Source organism: Sinocyclocheilus rhinocerous, unplaced genomic scaffold (assembly GCF_001515625.1).
Source record: "Sinocyclocheilus rhinocerous isolate Xijiao unplaced genomic scaffold, SAMN03320098_v1.1 scaffold966, whole genome shotgun sequence".
Taxonomy (NCBI): Eukaryota; Metazoa; Chordata; class Actinopteri; order Cypriniformes; family Cyprinidae; genus Sinocyclocheilus; species Sinocyclocheilus rhinocerous.
In genome coordinates, this window is record NW_015659382.1 from 34950 (window position 1) to 56782 (window position 21833).

General features: G+C 35.9%; 1 long non-coding RNA gene across 1 annotated transcript; it reads left to right on the plus strand.

The window, feature by feature from the left end:
• Positions 1-99: 99 nt before the first annotated feature.
• On the plus strand, positions 100-21260 carry LOC107723626 (uncharacterized). Its single transcript, XR_001637941.1, has 3 exons — positions 100-110; positions 13985-13987; positions 21187-21260. It is a non-coding gene; the product is annotated as an uncharacterized LOC107723626 (long non-coding RNA).
• The last annotated feature ends 573 nt before the right edge of the window (positions 21261-21833 follow it).

The window sequence follows — 21833 nt, forward strand, 5'->3', positions numbered from 1 at the left end:
TACATATATGTAATAATTATGTCATCATTAGGGTTGCCAATTAACTTCAGAAATGGAAAAAAGGGACAATTGTGATTCTTTATCTTTTATTCTTTAAGGAAATAGTGTTTGTTCTTGTATTTTTGTAGAAAATAAGTGTTTATTCTTTAAGAAAATAAGGGACGCTCCAAATATTTGTACTGTACCATAATGTAGGCTGTCTGCATGCAGCTAAAAAGTTATCCGAAATAATCACAATTGTTTTGCTTAATTTGTGTACAATTATTCTAAAAAGAATTTTAATGTCATACAAAAAATGTCATTGGCCTGAGTAAATTGTACCAATATAGAATTGTGACTTCACAAGTGTATAATTTAGGAGGTGAAAATACTGTGAAATTACAAATGGCATGAAATTTGAAAGCTAACAACTGATGGTCTATGAAACGTCAGTCAATAAAGCATTTTTAACAATGGCACTTAAAGTTTTGAACTAAAATATCATTACAACCATATAGCCTTTGAATGAATGAAAATGCATATTTTTTCAATTAACGAAAACTTATAGAAAGTGGGCTGCTTCTGGTGCTTGGATTTGTACTTCAATAATGAGGTACACATTTAAGAATATGCTAGAAGCTTTTTTTTTTATGTATTTTTTTTCTCTCTCTATTTAACAGCATTAACTTACAATGAAAGTTTTAAAAGGTCTTAAAGCCTTCCTCAAACGGCTTCTTCACAAATAAAACAATGATTTGCACAAAAAAAAGGATTAATTATCAATTGAGAATTTGTTATTGATATGGTCTGGTGAAAATAATAATATGGGCTGCGAGAAAATAATACATAAAAAGAGTGGGGCTGCTATGAGTGCAGGCAGTATAGGGACAGCATCCATATTTCAACCCAGTGGCATGACAACCCCGGCCCTCGCGGCCAAGAATACAGACCAGCCCACCGGGAATCCTCCCGGTGCTCCCGATTAGCCAATCCGGGCCTGGTTATACTGTATATAAATTACATATATAGAATTGTTTCTCTCTACCCCTGTACTTCACAGCTTTCCAAACCTATTGTATTAACATTTTTCAAAACTGTGTGGAAACCGATGTGAAATAGTTTGCTGAAATAGTGTAATGACATTTTAAGATTAATCATTTATCTACAGTTCTGTTATCTATTAATGACAGATTAAATTCTAAATGTAAATTTGTTTAAATAACAGATTAAAAACATTTTATAAATGAATAAAAATATATGTGTTTGAATGTATCTAGTGTTATGTAAAAAAAAAAAGGTCAGAATAAGTGTAAGCGGTCTTAATAGAGTGGGGGAACTATGACGTCACTTTGTAGGTGGATCGGCTGTTACCATGACACTGGTTCCTCGACAAAAAAAACAATAAGGTTTTTCCATAGGCTTTTGGATAATTGCAAAAAATAAGCTCCTTTTTCAATCATAGTTCATTAATCTTACACATTTTGTCCACCAAGATAATCTCCACAAAATATTATAGCTTTTATTAATTTTGAAGCCTAAATAAAAGCACCAGAACTTAAAAGCTAAACTTACTATAAACTATAAACAATAAAACAAACTACAGCACCACGGTCGCTCGCCTTCAACGTCACCACCACCATGCTCCCCATGCAACATGCTTTTTCAAACTTACTTGCCAAAGTAAGGAGACAACAGGAACGTAATATTATCTATGAGATTAACAAATGTTGTAGTGAGAGTGTATTGAATGATTCTGAAAAAGCAAAATGGTCTCTCTACAATCAGAACTGGACAATATTTACATTAAGAAAGCTAAAGGTGCATATATACGTTCTAAAGCTAAATGGATAGAAGAGGGTGAAAAAAGTACTTCTTACTTTTGCAGATTAGAAAAAAGACGACAATCGAGTAACTCAGTCATAACAAATATATTCTTCACAGAAACAAATCTCTGTTTTATGAGGACTGGGTAAATAGAAATATTTGGTCAGTGTTGGATCTAATGGATGAGACTGGTAATATGTTAAATTACAATGCATTTACTTTAAAGCATGGATTTACCTGTCATCCAAAGCAATTCTTTACTGTTATTAATGCAATACCTTCAGGTGTAAAAATGTTAATGAGATGTTCTCTTTCCTACTCAAAAATGACTGCAGTCCTTCCTTTATTATATGTTGGTGATATTGAGATAGAAAACAAACTCTGCACTAACAAATATATAAGACAATATATCATCCAGTCGTGTTACCCTTGTCAAATATTAAGAAATAAATTAGATCATACATTTGATAAAAACACTGTTAAATATTTCAGAACAGCTTATCTAAAATTTCCTATTCTCCCCAAGGTAAAGGAAATGCAATTTAAAATATTAAATGAAATATATCCCTCCAATAAATTTCTACATTCAAAATTTAATTTTGAAAATGAGCCCTGTAATTTATGCAAATATTTAGTAGAAGATACAGAACATGTATTTTTTACATGTAGTTTGTCGCAGTCTTTTTGGAAGGCATTGCAGGACTGGATGGTAGAGAAGGGTGTGATTGCTGATGGTTTCACTCTAACCTTACAAGATGTAATGTACGGAACAACCAAAGAGTGCTCTGGTTTGTATGATTTGATTAATAATATTATATTATTAGCAAAATACTTTATACATAAATGTAGATATTTTAAATCCCCTCCTTTGTTTATTGTATTTCAAATTGATCTAAAATACTTCTCAGATACCCTTAGTAAAATGAAAAATCCAAAAGCAGTAAAACTACTTAATTTGTTTGTATTATATAATTTCTTGTAATTATGTATTATTTTATTATTTTATTTATTTTTATTTCATATTTTATGTTTCTTGAAATGTTTTGTTATATGATTTGTCTGGAGCTTATTATGATTCTATTATGTTGAGCCTTCCATACCAGAATCTTTTTTTGTATACTAATTAATGCCAGTTTGTTGTATCCAGATTTTGTACTTAATAAAAAAAATAAAAAAAACATGCTTTTTCAAACTTATTTTTAACATGTTCAGGATTTACTCTGTGAATGAGTTTTAATCCACACTACATTAACCTTTTCATATAAACTGGAATAAATACAAAAGTAGAGCCAAACTAAAACTGAAATGAGACGTAATAAATAGTATAGTGAATAAATGAAATAATCATAACTAAAGGACATATGAAAGCACGTATTTCTGTACATTTCGAAATAAGCTGCATTAAAAGTCAATAAAGCCTTGATTCATATGAATATTTTAATTAAAAACGTATCTCCACGTACTATTCAATAAAATTCTAGTGCATTTAACCTATTAAATAACAGCAGAGTGTGCGAGTTTTTGGATATGGTAAGATTAAAGCTGCAGTCTATAACTTTTTGGTGTTCAAAATGTACAAAATTTATATAATAATAATAAGCGAGTTCACCATGAATCCATTTTCCAAACCGTGTTCTTGGCTTGTCCTGAATCACTACGGTACGCCTATAATAAGTGTTTATTTTCTGACTATTTTAGACTGGTTCGGGTAGGTACCGCTGCGGAGTAGCCCAGTACCTGCGTGATTCGCCATAGACATAAACAGAGAGAAGTAGCTCCGGCTACAATGTTCTTCCGCAAGACGCATGCAGTTCTGTTTATTAACCACTAGAGCGCCAAAAGCTACGACACTGCAGCTTTAATCTTATTTTTGTGAATAAAGTACCACATTTCAGCTATCATTTTGTTAGGGAGGGTACACAAAATGTTATTTTATCCTTGCTTCTAGAAAATCCACAATCTATAACTGCTTCCTGTGGCCATAAACATTTCATTTTAATGTGGCTTTAAGCACTACCCTTACCAAAAAGTAGTATACTTCAAGTTTATTTTAGTAAGTATACTTAAGTAAAGTGCAAGTATATTTTTAAGTGTACTTTATGTAGTAAGTATACAAATATCAGTGTACTAGTAGTATACTTGTAAGTGTACTATTTCAATACTCCTTGGGACTAAATTGGCCCACTTTCTAGTATATAAAACTATACTTTTAAGTATACTTTAAGTATAACAGTAGTAAACTTTGAGTACACAACTAGTTTACATCAAAATGTTTAGTTTGTACTGCAACTATACTAAAAGTGAACATATGTATACTGATAGTCTAACACTTGAATAAACTTATTTTTCGTAAGGGTATGCATCGTTAAAGTTTCCCTTTCACCGTGACTAAGCCAGTAAATGTGTTGTTTACATATGAATAATCGTAATATGAGTTTTCCTTATGGTCCGAACCCAGACTCTCCGTATCAGTAGGAAAGCGATAAAATGAGCGTCTTCTATCCGAAGACTTGTGTTGCATTTCAGGGCAAAAAAACAAACAAAAACATTGTCGAATAACAATAAAATATGTGGGAAATTATTAATTCGTTATTCTACAATTAATTGTACTATAGATTATACTACAATTGGAAAATACTGTAAATTGATAAACTGTTCGGCGTGATGACGTTTAATGTCTCTAACAGCGCCTGTCCCATTTAGCAACTTGTTAACATCCGTCTTTTTTAAGAAACGTAACAGTTTAAAAAATCACGAGTGGGGTGTAACTGGTGTGTTTTATGTCGTAGAATAAAACGTGAAAGTATCTTGAGCTTGTGTGAACCACGGACCTTATTTTAGGGGATTTATCCAAACTCCCATTCAAAAAACCCATTGACTCTGGGGCTGCGTTCCACCCCACTTTTAGACACGCACTCGAGAACTTCCCTAAGCACTTCCCCTCGGGGGAATCCCCACTGCCATTTTGAAGTGCGTTCCACTTCGTGAAGTGGGCGAGGGAAGTTTATATGGACAGACCTTCGACCCCTCGATTTTGACCGAGGGAGCGAGTCTGCTTCATATGCACACTTCAGGCCACTCCATAGACCACAATGCAACACGATTGTGACGTCATCGCAGATCGGAAGTTTGCGAGTGAAGGGCATAAAAAAATGAACTGGAACGCAGCCAAAGTGTTCCACCACTCTATTGATTGGCATGTATAAAAGTAAATAGGCCTTAAAAACCAAGGAGTTTGTGTGACTATCATGAATAGCCTACAGAGGGCAGCAGAGCTGTTGTACTGAATACTGACCCTTTTCACAATTCTTGATTATAGTAGGGTAAACTTAAAGCTTCTATAAAATAAAGAGACAATGGTGATAAAGCGTTAAAAATAATGAAGCTTCATCCAAAGTTCTGTGATGTCATCGCAATTGATTGAATCAATAAATTGAGTTTCTTTTAATTTTATTAACAAACGTTCTTAATAAAGCTTTATCTTAATAAATGTGTGTTTTTTTTCTCTCATATAGTTCTGTTCATGTGGTATTGAGCCACAGAGAGTCTAACACATGCGTATGAACCCAGAGTGGGTTATATTTGTGGTTTGGTTTTTCGTTGGTTTTTCTTTTGTGTTGTAGTTTGTATGAGTTGAGGAGATTCGCCTGCGTCTGGGCTGATGCCAGCAATTATAAAAACAGTTCCCTTCCATCTCTGCAGCTGCTCCTCTCCTCGTTTCATGTTTATTTGTTTACTTTCTTTAAGTTTGACTTTCTTTTCCATTAATAAATATATATTTTTGATGGTGTATCTGAAGCGTATCTTTTCTCCTTCTTTGCCAAGGCTTGTGAGCTTCTATAAAATAGAATATAGAAGTCACCCCCATCTGGCTGTGACAAATGGGGGCTCGTCTGTTAATCTTTTGAAAATTCCTACTGTGTTTTCGACATATTTTTGGAAGCACTTTGTTTTTTGCGTTCGGTTATTTTGTAAGAAAATTTGGTACGTTGTTTAACCGAATGTAAAGCTGAAAGAGAGACTGTTTTGCACTATTTTTTGGAAAGGTTTATACATTGGTGTTGAAGGAACTACGCGTTTGATTTGATTGTTTGTTCGAGGAGAAGGACAGTATGCATTGCTGTATCCTTGGGTTTTTTAGAAGTTAAGTGATTATGCAAATCCTAATTTTTCAGTTATTTAAAATTGTAGATCAATATGGAATTGAAACAAGCAATTGAAGAAAAGTGATTAAAGGATACAGTTTGAGAATCACTTAAAACAAAATGAAGAGAAAACTAAATATTTTTTTTAAAAGCAAGATGTAGCTGTTGCTGAACCATTAAAATCCTCTGTAGCTAATACAGCTAGCTTCTTAACCTTTGAACAAGAGGAACGGTTATTGTTGTTAGAGCTTGAGCAGGAGCGGTTGAAATTAGAGGTAGAGCATGAAAAAAATGAGCAGATTAATTTTGAGCTTCAGAAATATCATTTTGAGTTAAGGAGAAAAGGTAAAGTAAATAACGGCCCAGTTAATGCTTTGCAGGGGGCTTGTGACATGTTTGACACTGCTGGAAATTCAAGACTAGTGCCCAAGTTTAATGAGAAAGATCCAGATACATTTTTACATTGTTTGAGTGGGTAGCAGAAGCAAGAGGCTGACCTAGTAAGGAGCGAACATTGCTTCTGCAAATGCATTCTCAATGGCAAGGCTCAAGAAGCTTATTCTGCCCTTTCAGACTCAGATTGTGAAGATTACGCTACCGTTAAAGCGGTCGTCTTAAAGGTGTATGAGCTAGTACCGGAAGCGTATCGACAAAAATTTTTAATATTGTCCAAGGGTTTTAATCAATCTCATGTTGAGTTTGTTAGAGCTTATACTACTGTGTTTAATCTCTGGTGTGTGGCGACTAAAGAGACTACGTTTGAAGAGTTGACTAACTTGATTGTGCTTGAACAATTAAAAAATTCAGCTCCTGCTCGCATTGCAACATACTGTATATCAATGAACAGAAAGCTGACACAGCGGTTGAGGCTGCACAGTTGGCTGATGATTATGTTTTGACACATAAGACTAGTTTCGAGCTTCGGAAAAGAGATGAGTTTTGTGAAGATAAAGTGGATTGTGTACAAAACAATCCTTCTTTGATTCGTAATTATTGCAAGAGCAAAGGACATTGGAAGAACGAGTGCCCCGTGCTTAAAGCTAAGGAAAAGGGGGGGAAGGTTCCACGTGTTAAACCAGCTGCATTTGTGGCACCAGTGGTAGATTCTGTCAGTCTGTCTGATGAAGGATTTCCGATAGCAGTAACCCCTTTTAAAAAAAGACACACTATGCACCTTTTATTACCTACAGGCATGTGTCAATTGTTGGTAATGAGACAAAAGTTCCAGTACCAATATTGAGGGATACAGGAGCTTCTGAGTCCTTTATTTTGCAAGATGTGTTGACATTTTCTTTTTTGAGTGTCATATTGTCATATTGCAGACCTGTTCGCTCGTTTCGGAGAGGCGGGCCTTACAGTTAATTTGGCCGAATGCAAGTTTGCCAAGGCCACTGTGACATACCTTGGTAAGGTTGTTGGACAGGGCTGTGTGCGGCCAATTCGTGACAAGGTTGAGGCCATTGATCGATTTCCCTCTCCTACTACCAAGAAGGAGTTGATGCATTGTTTGGGGTTAGTGGGGTATTTTCAGGGATTTTCTAGGAATTTTTCTACCATAGTAAACCCACTTATGGATTTTCTGAAGGCAAAAGTGGTTTTTGTTTGAACTTCTGCCTGTCAGAAAGCTTTTGAGGCAGCTAAATCTTTGCTTGCTTCTGCTCCTGTGTTAGCAGCTCTCCTATTGTGATGATGAGGTTATTCACCATCCTGTCAGCTATTTTTCTAAAAAGTTGTATTCGTACCAGCTAAACTATTCTGTGGTTGAGAAGGAGGCATTGGCTTTGATTTGGGCCCTTCAGCACTTTGAGGTGTACATAGGATCAGTGTCAGTTCCATTGGTTGTGTACACTGACCATAACCCTCTCACTTATTTACATTCTTTGCAGTGCCCAAATCCAAGGTTGACCCATTGGTGCCTCTTTCTGCAATCATATGCCCTTGATATCTGACATACAATATTAAAGGTACGGACAATGTGGTGGCTGACACATTGTCTAGGGTTCCTTACTCCTCCTCTTAACTGTTGACTAACCATTCACCATGTTTTGTTTGCTCTCTTTGGTCCTCTTAATCTGCTTCTACAGGGCCCAAGGCTGCTGAGGATATTGGGAGTATGACAGAGTTGTGGGTGTTTTCCAGTAAGGGGGGTTATCTGGTGAAGGGTTTGGTTGGGTTCCATAAATGAGCACCCTTTTCTATGGAGGAGGATGTTATGAAGCCAGAGTGGCTTATATTTGTGGGGGGGGGGGTTTGTGTGTGTTGTAGTTTGTATGAGTGACGTCACCACATTAGGGATTTAACGATTCACTCAACTCATGATTCGATTCGATTCACAATTTTGATTTCACGATTCGATTAGCGTTTTTTTTTTTTTACAAAATGTAATTTAAGACAAATTATAAATTAAATGTGTCCTTCTATTATTGCTTGGACAAAATGCTGCACGTTTCTTTGTGAAATTGAAATATAACACTATAATAATATACTAATATAGCACTTGCATATTATTAATCTTTCGTTGGTTTTGATTGCTTCTATTGTCCTCATTTGTAAGTCGCTTTGGATAAAAGTGTCTGCTAAATGACAAAATTTAAATATAATGTAAATGTAAATAACAAAACAACATTGAAATTTTAAAACAAGCCCCAAAGCAAATAATTAACACAAATAAAAGAAATCTCTTCATATAAACAAAATCAGGCTTTGTCTGTGCTCTTTCCATTTAACATTAGGGGCAACCACTGCATTTTAATCATGAGCCAAAAAAAAGATGCTGCATGCAACATGAGCAGTTTTTAATCTAAATTAGATTGTATAATTTCCAAATTTGAAGCAAAAACAGAATGATTTGACTTCAGCTTTGTGAAACTATACATAAAAAAATTACTGTATGAAACAGAAACAGCAGAGCTGAATGAGACGCAGATTCACTCTCTGCCAGCAGGTGGCGCTTAAAGCGTTTCCTTGGTTTCCACTGTAAACAAAGCAGTGCTGCACTTTAATATGCACTAGACAGAGGCAAGAGGAAAAGAGAAAATACCATCTAAACTTTTCTAAAGACAGTAAGTTCCCCTCAGACATACATTCATATAAACTCCTACCCCTAATTGAACCGCGATTTGATTAGCATCTTAACCGATTTGAATCTGTTACAAATAGATACATGTTACACCCCTAGATAAACGTAACATTTGTTTCTTTTTTTAAATTACTGAAGAGTGTTGAACTTTCTTCTCCTGCATATTTTTATTTATGCAATCCAGAATGGCAGCACAGCTGAAAGGTTTGTTTGAGCTGCACCCTCTACTCGGATGCGAGTTTACATTTCCTTCAGCCTGAGGCTTATTCATTTAACTTTTGGTGTGAAAGTGCTTTTATATTTGCCCAAAATAGAACTTATGTAAAACAAACAAACAAACAAGCAAGCCCAGCACAGATGAGAAAAAAGTAACACAAAATGTAAAGTAATGAATTACTTTCCATTAAAATTAACTCGCATGAAACAGAAACAGCAGACGAGCTGAATGAGACGCAGATTCACTCTCTGCCAGCCAGCAGGTGTTAAAGCGTTTCCTTGGTTTCCACTGTAAACAAAGCAGTGCTGCACTTTAATATGCACTAGACAGAGGCAAGAGGAAAAGAGAAAATACCATCTAAACTTTTCTAAAGACAGTACGTTCCCCTCAGACATACATTCATATAAACTCCTACACCTAATTTGAGTCTCACATATTTGAATCGATTTTCAACCGGCTCGCGGTTAATCGTTACATCCCTACATCACATCATTGAGGAGATTCACCTGCGTCGGGGCTGATGCCAGCAATTATAAAAAGAGTTCCCTTCCATCTCTGCAGCGGCTCCTCGTCTTGTGTTTATTTGTTTAAGATGTATCTGACGCGTGGTCTCCTTCTTTGTCACGGCTTGTGATCCAGCTGTGACAATACTGGAACTGATGTGAAAATAACCTGTGCTCTTGATATAAAGGAGATTTACTGGTACAAAATGAAACTATCAGATCCTCCAATGTTCACCTAAGGCAGGGGTAGGCAAGTTCGGTCCTAGAGAGCCGCAGTCCTGCAGAGTTCAGCTCCAACCCTAATCAAACACAACTGAACAAGCTAATCAATGTCTTCAGGATTACTAAGGCTATAGGCAGGTGAGTTTTTTTTTTCAGGGAGCTGAACTCTGCAGGACTGCGGCTCTCTAGGACCGAACTTGCCTACCCCTGACCTAAGGCTACATTTAAACGACAACGATGTAGTTAAAAACGGAAAAGTTTTTCCCTTTTTAAAAAGTTTCACGTATACATGACAACGTTTTCAAAACGATTCGCGTTTACACATTTCCACAAAAACTGCCAAAAACGCTGTATTACATATGCCAGGCCAGTAGTTGAAGCTGTCACATTGTTAGTAAACAGTACCTATAGGGAAGTGACGATTAGCTCTTTGTGGGCGGGAGTTCAATCACTAAAATCACCACACCGACTTTGTGTATATGATGCGTCTCCGCTGTTGGTTGTAATATTGGTGAAGTAAATCCACACTTTGCTGAAGAAGCATTACCAAACTCTTGAGCAGCAACAACAGTACCATGTACTCCACCATTGTTGTGTATGTTTGTTCACGCTTGGCTTTAAAATCGACACATAGGCCTACTGCGCATGTCTACATACCTAACACATACTACGCACGAGCAGGACGTCACCGTTTTCAAAGATTCCCGTATTGGGTGTTTACACGGAAACGATAAAGGTGGTGTTTTCAAAAATGTGCACTTTGAAACCCGTTTTCAAAATTGTGCGTTTTCAGTCCCCAAATCGCTGTTATCGTGTAAACGAAACGGCAAAACGCATAAAAAGTTTCCAGTTTTTGGCTGAAAACGTTGTCGTGTAAACGGCCCCTTAATCACTTAACATAGCCAGTGCCAGCCTGTGGGGTTGTGAACCCTATAGATCATGAAAATTGGGCCCACTGGTGTAAAAACTTCATAGTAATTTGACGAGTGAGGAGAAAGCTAAACATTGACAATTTCAATATTTAAGTGTATAAATGTATTAATTTTAACCTATTCAACATACAATACATGTGCAAAAATATTGCACAAATAAGTTTGCAAGTAAAGTATTGCAAAATATTGTAAATTAAATTTTCTGAAATTTATTGAAAATAAAAGTGCAAGTGTGTTTGAAAAAATAAACTAAATAGATATACGTGAAACACAAATAATTAAAATAATACATAAATAAATTATACATAAAAAAATATATATATAAGGGTACAGATTGCTTAGGGTAAATGTGCCTATAAGCTCACCACAATCTATATTGAGACATTTTTAGTGCACAAGATATTGGTTTCAATTAGGGATGCACCGATACCGATACTGGTATCGGTATCGGGCCCGATTACAAGAAGTTTAAATAAAAAAAAATGTTAAATGTTAAAATAAAATATTAATCTATCACACAATGACATTTAATTTTATTTTATTTTAAATGACAAAAGCATTTCAATTTAGATGTACATCAATAAATGCAAAAAGTCTGGCTGTGCTTAATGGGTACATTTTTGTTCCCAATAAGCTCACGTCAAGTTTTATTAAAAATTCTTGTTTATTTTAAACAACCTTTGTAAAGAATAATTGAAAAATGTTTTATTTGAAGGTACAGAGTCAATCACACACACACACACAAATAAAGAAAACAGAACACTAAAATCAAGCAACAAGGCATTCAATTTGATCAGTTATATATTCATAGTGTCATTCAAACACATTGCAACATCTAGACTTGTCCGCGTTCAGCTAAGTAACACACATTCAAAAATCAAATGACAAATCAAAGATACGAATTGTTGAATAAAGTCCTTATTTTTGTTTTCTTTGTGCACAAAAAAATTGCGGATGAACCACTGATGTCACATGGATTATTTTAACGATGTCCTTTCTACGTTTCTGGACCTGGACCTGGACCTGGACCTTGACTGTGGTAGTTACCTTGCTGTCTATGGGAGGGTCAGAGAGCTCTCGGAATTCATCGAAAATATCTTAATTTGTGTTCCGAAGATGAACGAAGTTCTTACGGGGTTGGAACGACATGAGGGTGAGTAATTAATGACAGAATTTACATTTTTGGGTGAACTATTCCTTTAATATGCACTAAAATGTGTTCTTTAACAAACCCAAAAACCTAGACTACTTAATTCATGTGTAAATTCAAGACAACTGATAGAAGTGTTAGTGTTGACATAGAAGATAGTGTTGACATTAAATGTGATTAAAATGAACTCTACAACATATTAAAAATATGACTATAACACATGCTATAATAAATAGGCTAACAACAAACCTGAATAAGAGGAACATTTAAAATGTCATATTTGAAAACTTTTTTTTTCAGTCTGTTTTCTCTAAAAACTTTAAATGAATTTTTATTCTTTGCATGTTTTAAAGCTGTATTGCTCCTCTCATCCTTTCTTCTCTCCAGAGATTGAACTTCATGCCTTGCCTTCCTTTCTGTTCTTTTTCAGTTCCTACATCTCTGACTTGAATTTCCTGACTGCAGGCTCATTTCTGTTTTCTAAAATGTCAGTTATACATGTTAATCATAAAATAATCAGAGAATGTCAATTTATATAATGAATGAGTGCAGGATTTGTAAAGGTCAAAAGTGGTCCACGTTATCTAGCATATTCAGCCAAAGTGGGCCAAAAATATTTAGCTGCCAAGAAAAAAAAAAAGTATTCTTTACATTTTAATACATGTTGCATGCAGTAACAAATACGAGTACAGCAGCAACCTTATAAGTTAGAAACTAAAATATGAATGTCAAAGGGCTTACTACCTTTCACCATGAGGGAGTCCTCTTTTGAGCTGTAGCCACATCCATCACTGTCAATCAAAACCATTTTAGCAATTTAAAAAATAGTGTTCTTTAATTAAAGACAATTTTCTGAAAGTGTAAACCCACTGAACACAATACAATCAATTGTCAATGTCCCACTTCACCTGAATTGACACCTATATAAAGAAAAGTGTTATAACTCGTTCTCAACGTATGATATATAATCATTGACATAATTAACTCTGTAAGTCATGGAAGCCATTCTGTTGTCATTTGATGAGAAAACGGCAACAGGAAATGACATTACACGATTACAGAGTAACAAAAATTATGAGAGAATATTAAAAATACCTTTATATGAGTTTTAAAGAAGAACAGAGGTCTTGTATTGGAATGACATGAGGATGAGTAAATGATGACAGTTTATTAATTTCTGAGTCAACAAAACCTTGATTTGTGATCAGAAGAAGGTAAGATGATCTGCTTTCCTATCTGCTTGTTTATCTCTTTCCAGTCTGTGACATTACAGATGTTTCTTCTTTAACTCAGGCTTTGACAAACACAAAAGCCCTGCAGTTTCTAAAAGAGCTTGACCTGAGACACAATATGACAGGAGACTCAAACCAGCATCAAAGGGATTGTGTAAGAACAAAATTAGCTCATTTAAAATAATGTTTAACACAAAGAAGGAGAGGGAATAAAACCTTTATGACCACAGCTTTATGGAACAATAGAAAATGCTGCAGTCCTGCTGAAATCAGTGTGAATTTCCAGTCTTACAGCCAGCCAACCTCACATGATATAACTTTATGCTTACTTTCAGTTACTTTCTAAAACCTTCACAAACACGCTAGCTTTAACTAATAGAAAGTTTCACTCAAAGGTTTTTTTGTTTTAATTCAAAATAATGTCTGTTTGTTCCCGCTATCACATGCCCTTCACTCATCAGCATGTATTTCTGTTACAGTGACTCAACAGGAGTCACAGGTCCTTCTACAGTCTCTCTAACACACAGACACACATGATTCATGTTTTAAATGTATTGTATTTAAAACAAGCAAGCCGGTGTTCATTTTAGTGTAATCTGCTATATTTCTCTTTATTGTTTTAATTGAAATAGCCTATAGTACTTTTAGCAATTCCTGCCCAAAAAATTATAATTTTCTACTCTAATTTCTCCAGAAATTAGTCAGTGAAGACTGGCTAAATCTCAATGGATGTTCTTGAAACAAACAAAGAAACAAATTCATTGGTTGGGAGAAAGAAAAAAAAAGTTCAGAGAGTGTTTCTGAAGGGAGATTGAGAAGTGGCGGAAGGAGGAAAAACTTATGTTTGTTTGTGCTTCACACTCCTGTGCAGTTGGTGGTGGTAATGAATTAAAGCTGTTTGACAAACGCCGGTAAACATGAGAAGAACCCAGGTGTGTAACAGCTTGTTGGATCATGTTTACTTGCTGAATCAGACGCTGATTGCTGCAAAAGCCTTGATATAAGCACTTTTTTCATAAGTGTCTGCTTTTTGGAAAATCCTTGCCCTGGTGTAACTATTGTTTTAAGCAAGAAATAAAAACATTACTGTTTGCCGAATAAATAATATACTATTGCAAACGGTTAGCTGCGAATTGGAATTAAAGAGATGCAAATTCAGCTTTAACAAATCAAAGTGAGGATATCGGGATGGTCAGTCAAAATATTTAAGCCGGTGTTGTGCCGAAATCGGTGACCTAGCGAAAACTGTGACCAGTGGTCACTGTTCAGCAAGTGTTCGCGCGGGAGCACTTTTAACAGCGTCAGAGGAGACGAGCGGTACTGTAAAACAAAACAGGACAATCTAGATATTGTCACCAGCATCTAAATTCTTATATAGAAAATAATTTAAACATTAATGCTGCTGTTGTCTGCCAATGTGTTAGCCTACTACTAAGAATGGTTTCCTGATGAGATGTTTTAGCGCTTGCTATGTAAAACATATTCTGATAAATATAATTATTATTACTATTTACTGTAATTACCCAATAATGTTGGAGATCTACAGTTTTTTCCTTAAAAATGCATATGATTGCAGTTGGCTAGGGTCACTGAATCTGATAAGTAAAAATTCATATAGCTATCAAAATGTTACCACTCTTTCATAATTAACTGACTATAAATGTTTCATAAAGTGACTTGTTTAATGAAGTGTGATGTTGAGCTCCTCTTCTTTCTATTTTATAAAGCATATTGATCAGCTGACATATAGATACAGTATGGTGTGACAGGTCAAAATTATTATACCAAAATGTTACCCCTTTTTACCTTTTTAAGTTTATAAGTCTATGTTCTTCAAACTCATTCAAGTGATGTAAGGATTTCTCCATTTTAGGGATGCACAATATTATCAGACTGATATTGGAATGGCTTTAAATGTAAATATCGGCATCAGCCCGATATGAAGAATTATGCCGATATGTCTTGCCGATAAAAGGAATGTGTTAACTCATATGTGCTCAGGGTGTTCTAGCAATTAGATCACGTCAGCAGTGTGGCTCATTCTTGAAGCAAAGTTTTGCCTGAATGATGATTAAATTCACTCTTTTAGATCGCTGCATTTAATCTGTGAAAGCAAGTACAGAATGACGCGTTCGGTGTGTGATAGAGTCAACAGTAGCACGTGCAGTGGCAGCAGCGGGTCCTAACGCCCGCTCAGTAAGGAGTTTTAATCTGTAGGGGGCGCTGTTGGCCTACTTCTAATTAAATTAATAGTAAAATAGCATACACAAATAACATTTAGACTGTGTTTCTGATTAAATAAAGCAGCAATTGATGTCAACATAATGAGTATGTTTTGATTTAAAGGTCAGAAGCTATAGCTTACATGAAAAAAAAAATCACAAACATGTCACTTGTAAATTAAATAATTTTATGTATACTGATTTATTCATTAATGTGTCATATGTTTTATTTTTTAAACAAATCATAAGCTCTAAAATATTTTCAGAATTTTTACAACTCTTTCGCTTTTTTAGACTTTGCTATCCTAGGTACTACCAAAGGTCCAGAGTTTTGCGACCTTAGGGAGCGTGATGGATTGTAGCGTGGTAGAAGACTAGTTAGGTACGCAGGAGCTAACCCATTAAGGGCCTTATAGGCAAGTAATAATATTTTGTAACTGATACGGAACTTAATAGGTAGCCAGTGCAGAGACACTAATTGGGGTAATATGATCATATTTTCTTGACCTGGTAAGGACGCTAGCCGCTGCATTTTGGACTAGAGGTCTGCATTCCCGTGGCTCTCCTGCGGGAACCGGGGACCCGACCGGATTTTTTGCGCCGCCGGATTAAATTCCCGAATAAAACGCGGTAGCGGTCGGTAACTCTGGTGTCGTTGGCGGAAGTTAGCCTATTTTCAGGCGCTGCGTAATATCATTCCGGCTTCTCCCGCTTCACAACGAGCGGGACTCGCGCTAACCGCAATTCCCTTCACCGTCCGCGTTTTGATTTTGCCAAATCGGTTTGGGCCAATGCAAACAACTTATTGATCATGAGCCCAACATCCAGCAAGGCAGGAAAACATTCAATCTACCTGAGGGAAGACGTCTTTCATTGTAAGTTAATGCTGTTAAATAGAGAGAGAAAAAAATACATTAAAAAAAACAACTTCTAGCGTATTCTTAAATGTGGACATCATTATTGAAGTAGGGCCTACAAATCCAAGCACCAGAAGCAGCCCACACGCTCTAAGTTTTCTTTAATTGAAAAATATGCATTTTCATTCATTCAAAGGCTATATGGTTGTAATGATATTTTAGTTCAAAACTTTAAGTGCCATTGTTAAAAATGCTTTATTGACTGACGTTTCATCAGTTGTTAGCTTTCAAATTTCAAATGCCATTTGTAATTTCACAGTATTTTCACCTCCTAAACTATATACACTTGTGATTTGTGAAGTCACAATTCTATATTGGTACAATTTACTCAGGCCGATGACATTTTTTGTATGACATTAAAATTATTTTTAGAATATTTGTACACAAATTATGCAAAACAATTATGTCTGAGAACTTTTTACCTGCATGCAGACAGCCTACATTATGGTACAGTACAAATATTTGGAGCGTCCCTTATTCTGTCCTTTATTTTCTTAAAGAATAAACACTTATTTTCTACAAGAATACAAGAACAAACACCATTTTATTAAAAAATAAAACAAAGAATCACAATTGTCTCTTTTTTTTCCATGTCTGAAGTTAATTGGCAACCCTAATGATGACGTAATTATCTTACTCTCCTGACAGCACGCACCTTGCTCAAAAAAAACAAAACATCAGTTGATGGAGATATGCGAGCAAAAAAATTATAGATCAAAGAAAATGCATAATAGAAAGCGCAAAAGGTGGCACTGAAAAGGCCAGTACAAAAAAGAAAACAAAAGTGGGCCGGTCTAAGGCATGAAACCCCAGGGCTGAAAATGAGTCCCACTCCGGCCCTGAGTTCATGTGTATTTATGGGTACACAGAGCAGTTGAGATAAATTGGGCAGGTTATTTGGGAATCTGTCTTTGGTGGCTGGAACAATAGTTCTGCCCGGACGATAACGCGGAGCCATGTAGTTAATATCAGAAATACGCAGCATGCACAATACCAGGAAATGGTCAGTAACATCATTACTTTGAGGTACGATATCTATATCAGTAAGATCAATTCCATGCAATATAATTAAATCTAGCGTATGATTAAAACGATGAGTGGGCCCGGTGACGTTTTGCTTGACTCCAAAAGAGTTTATTAGGTCAGTAAACGCAAGTCCTAATGCATCATTTGTATTATCAACGTGAATGTTAAAATCTCCGACAATTAGCGCTTTCGCAACAGTAACCAATAGGTCTGAGAGGAAATCTGCAAATTCTTTTAGGAAATCTGTATAACTGTCAAAAAACCTTCATTATTGTTTATTCAATTCTAACAAATACGTTCTTGTTAAAAACTAACCAAAATTAAAAATATATTGCTTATAATTTCTGCAAAGGAGAGACTTGGTGTTGTTTCCAAACAAAAGGAAATATATTGGTATCGGCAAAAATGAGTTGAAAAATATCGGCATATCGGATATAGGCAAATATCCAATATCATGCATCCCTACTCCATTTTCCTGTAGGTTTATTCTTGTTGTCTTTTGAGTAACCGTCACCAATTTTTAGACATTACAGAAATCATTTCCAGAAGAAGAAAAAAAACTCACTAAGCTAATTTCGGTGATGCTTTTTTTTAGGTTATCATGCAGAAGGTTTGTTCTGTATTGCACCTCTAACGCTGTTGAAATTTTACCACTGTACAGTCAACTTGGCTGTATAGGTAATTTCAACTTAAATTACATTAGACTTAAAAACATGAGTTGAAACTTTTATAGCCAAACTTATTTTAAAAAGTTAAGAATTGCTTAACTTATTTTGATGAGTTAAAGTGTTTGATGAGTTAAAGAGTTAAAGACTTATTGATCATACTATTTTTATTTTACACTGTTTGCATAGTACTAAGAATTTGTAACAATTAAAATAATATTTTACTGTGATTTCTTCGTGAATTTTTTCTGCCTTCTAGAGCAGTGTTTCTCAACCAGGGGTCCGTGGACCCCTAGTGGTCCTTGACATAAGGCCAGGGGGTCCGTATAAAGTATGATTTTTTAAAAATAAATTTTGTATATTTTGACATGACATGTTCCCATGAATGCCCCATATGGCCAAATACTGGACAAGTCAACTAACTTGAATTATACTTGACTGCATTTGGTCCTCAGGTACGGAGTAGCATAGTGAACTCAAGACCATACGAAGTGTGACTGCAGTGACTGGGCATTTGAACTAGTGTTGATGAGGTGGTGACAGGTGGGCTGATTAGTACTCCGGTGATTGTGAATGGGTGTGTGAGGTGATTGGGCCTGACGAGGCTGGACTATCCCTGACAATCACCCTTTTACAAAACAAATAGGAGTACATACTGTAGTATAATATAATTATATACAATTTTCACTGTCCCACATGACTTTTATGGTTTATTAATTTATGTTATGTTAAGTTTACAACACTATTTCACAATCAAATACTAATTTAACCTCGATAAACTGTTTATACTGCACTTTTTAAATAAAAAAATTCCAGAAATGGAGTGGGTGAATTGTAACAAGATAAATGCATGTTGGGCAAAGGAATTCCTTCTAAATCTGCATTTTTCACATTGAATGTGTACAAGAAAATCCAACCCGTTCTCATCAATCTGAGAAAATCAGTTTGAAAAAAAACAAAACTGTAAGCTACAAAACAGGCACATAAATGTTTTAATTTCAGTTCTGCTTTTTCTCTTGATTCCACATAATACTTTCACATATTAACATATTATTTAATATTTTTAATTAAGTGCAGATTCTGAAATGAATAACAAAAAGCTCATATAAAAACAAGCTTAACCCATTTAATCCCACTGGTCACAATAGTGACCGTAAAAATAGTTTCATTTATAAACCTCTAAAAACCTCACTGACAGATGTTTTAGTGCATTTCCTGCAAATATGGGAAAAAATAAAGGGTCTTAATGAAATATGTGCAAACTGTCACATGACCAGAGCAGTTTATTTGACAACATCAATTTTTGTTTGTTGCTGCCGTGTGTTTTGAGTTTGAGCTCCGTAAAGTTAATTCTTTATCGTCTATTTTTTTATCTTAAAATCTATTTTGTACACCATTTTCGTTTCTATAAAGTGTGAATATATCCCCGATCGTATTCTACAACAAAAACAATCAGAGCGCCTTGTTATCACTAGTTTTATTTTGATTTCCCAAGTCCGCTATTAGCATACAGCCCGTTAGCATCGCCAGCGTGGTTGCAGCTAATCTCGCTTACTTTGCTAATACTCTATTCACACACATTACCATTGTTTTACTCACTGTTATTTGCTTTAATGGCGGATGTGTGTCTACCTTTGAGTGCAGGCGAGGACACGTTCAAGCTGCATTCGGTGCAGCTCGAAGACTCCATCGTCTGGCACGTCCGTGCTACGATAGCTGAAGGTAAAGTGCACACCCACTGTTTCCCTGGTGCTCGTGTTCTCGATATTTCTGCGCAGATACCCGTGATTCTGAAGGGTGATGAGAGCCCCGGAGCGGTCGTGCTTCACGCGGGGGTTAACGAAACCAAGCTGCAGCAGACGGAGACACTAAAGAGGGACTTCAGGAGCCTGATCGAGACGGTGCGCAACACATCGCCCGCGACGATGATCATCGTGTCAGGACCGCTTCCCACGTATCGACGTGGACACGAAAGGTTCAGTAGACTTTTTGCTTTAAATGAATGGTTATTGTCATGGTGTAAAGAACAGAAACTGCTCTTTGTTAATAATTGGAATCTTTTCTGGGAGCGTCCTAGGCTTTTTCGCGCTGATGGCCTGCACCCCAGCAGAGTAGGTGCGGAACTCATGTCGGACAACATCTCCAGGAAGCTACGCTCCATATGACTAGTAAGTCAAATCTCAAATAACTGCCATGATGACTTTTGTTCTACCCGCCTAAATGATAGAAGTACTTACGCTGTACAATCTATAAAGACTGTGTCTGTTCCCCGAATAGTGAGGTCAAAATATAAATTTAATGCAGGATCTAGAAAAAATCTGATCGTGATTAAACCAGAAAAATGTAAAATAAATGAACAAAAACAATTTTTAAAGTTTGGGCTCCTAAACATTAGATCACTCTCACCCAAAGCAGTTATTGTAAATGAAATAATCACAGATAATCGTTTTGATGTACTCTGCTTGACTGAAACCTGGCTAAAACCTAATGATTATATTGGTCTAAATGAGTCTACTCCCAAAGCAATTATTGTAAATTAAATGATCACAGATAATAGTTTTGATGTACTCTGCTTGACTGAGACACAGCTAAAACCAAATGATTGTATTGGGGTGCTCCGATCAGGATTTTTGAGGCCGATCGCTGAGCACAGAAAACAGTATCTGCCGATACCGATCATCTTTTTAAAGCCTTCTTTTTATAATGTATAACTATTTATAGTGATACTCCAATCAGTATTTTTATTTTTATTTATTTATTCAGGGCCTGAATTTCATTTTTTAAAATGGGGGGAATTCCCCTCTTAGGTGTGTCTTGTGAGGGGGGAAGCAGCACAGACTGTGCTTTCACACAGGAGTCCGCTACTGATCTATGTGTTACGGGGTGAACGAGACGTGAGGATCCATCTGCAAAGCTTTTATTTAAAGGCGTGGTCATAAAACAGGCAAGGTTCTGACAATGGCAAACAGGGATATTGAGGGCAAGACAAAGAGTAATCCAAAACGGGCGTGAGTCAGTCGACAGCGAATGTAATCCAAGGGGCTTGACAAGAGTAGTAGTCCAATAACAAGAGCAATACTGCCGTGCAAAGGCAAAAGACCGTAACTTCGATTTTTGTCGAAAATTAGTTATTGATATTTTTGGGACTTTCAAGACATCCTTTATCATGTGCATAAGTATCTTGAGTCAATTTCGTTGTTTTTCCGAGAAAATAATGTGTCGTCTCAATCGTAACTTCGAAAAGTTCCGGAGAGACCAAGGCAGAACACCGTATAACACCAGTTACGGCTCTTTCACTTTGTTTGGAACGCTCAAATTGAGTTACGGCATTCTGCCTTTGTTTAGCCGTGCGTCAAAATGAAGTTACGGTGCCGGTTTGAAGTTATACGGTGTTCTTCCTTTTTTTTTACTGTCCATTAAAGTCTGCCGCATTTAAATTACGGTGTAGACAAATTAATTAGATAGATCGCGATCTACCAAACAGCTCCATATAACAAAGCCCTGTAAAGACTAGATACCTTGGCAGCAATACGTAATCGTGAATAACATTTAAATCTTTTTGTAATGCAGATATCAAAATATATGTTCATCGTCTGTTTGATTACGTCTTTAATTGATTTTTCCGTACATTTCTACCATATGTACATTAACTGACAGTCTCCACTGATAAGCTACCACTAAATATTGTAGAAACTTAATTTGCTGTAAAGTTGCTTTGCA